At 36.7% G+C, this 1,134-nt stretch overlaps 1 non-coding gene across 1 annotated transcript; it reads left to right on the top strand.

Annotated features, from left to right (window-relative positions):
* The first annotated feature begins 703 nt into the window (after nt 1–703).
* On the top strand, nt 704–775 carry trnag-ucc. Its single transcript has one exon. It is a non-coding gene; the product is annotated as a tRNA-Gly (tRNA).
* Nucleotides 776–1,134: the final 359 nt, after the last annotated feature.

Here is a 1,134-nt window from a genome sequence, read left to right as displayed (position 1 = left end):
TTATTGTTATATTATTACATCAGAAAATCTACTGTGCCTGGGAATTCAATAAATAATCCAGCATCCTAATATTGTTATGGTCTTGGCATTCCTCTCCTCTCTTTTGTTACTGTGTCTTTCTAAAAGGTGAGAGAAAGGCCAAGTACCTGACAATATTTGGATGATTCGGATAATCTGTACTTTATTTGTAATTAAAAACGAAAAAAAACATAATTCTGTTTTGTTTTAATTCTGTGTTCATTCAATTCATTCAATATATGAAAAATACATGCTCCAGATAGTATGTCATTATGAAAGTCGTTGCAAAAATATATAAAAAATATTTCAGTAAATTCCCTATTACATAATAGTGAACTATTGCATTTCCAATGTTTAAAAACAATTTTGTTATCTTGATTTGAAAGATTTAGTTTTAGTCACCTTCTTTGACTTACAGGACCTATTTTGCGCATGTGCAGTTCGGAACGAGCAGCTGTACGGAACGAGCAGGTAGACCTACCAGCGCGTGTTGATATGACGCCGAAAGGCGTGACAAAACGTCGGTATTTGACGCCCTGGGAACGCGAATGAGAACGCGTTGGATTTTTCCACGCAATGAGTTAGTTATAAAATAAATTACTTATGAAAATAGATTGCTTCTCTCCCACTCCCTCGCTTCTCCCTCCTGACCATTTCTTGCTCTGTTCAGAAGTAAGTAAAACGTGCGATGGTGGTATAGTGGTGAGCATAGCTTCCTTCCAAGCAGTTGACCCGGGTTCGATTCCCGGCCATCGCAAACCTTATTCCTCTGAAACAGTAAGTTTCGCAGTTAACATAAGAATTGTAGTTGGTTTGATGTCTGTATAGCAGCGCTGCACACTGTGGACATATATCCTCTTTGGAAATGTGAGGTCTGAGTTTATTGGGTATTATTCCTTTTTGAACAGCAGCAGAGCAGACAGACAAGCTATGGAGTATGGAGGACGAAAAATGACTTAAGTATCAATAAATAAATGTATAAATACAAAAATAAATAAATAAAAGTCATTTTTCATCCTCCATAATGGAGTGACCCTGTGGTCTTTTTCGAACTTGTTCAAGTACTATAATGTACAGCCCTGCCTGTGTAGTATAGTAAATGTTTTTTACTCCGAT

The sequence above is a fragment of the Siniperca chuatsi genome, linkage group LG19, assembly GCF_020085105.1.
Source record: "Siniperca chuatsi isolate FFG_IHB_CAS linkage group LG19, ASM2008510v1, whole genome shotgun sequence".
Classification (NCBI taxonomy): domain Eukaryota; kingdom Metazoa; phylum Chordata; class Actinopteri; order Centrarchiformes; family Sinipercidae; genus Siniperca; species Siniperca chuatsi.
This window is presented reverse-complemented; position numbering and strand designations above follow the sequence as displayed.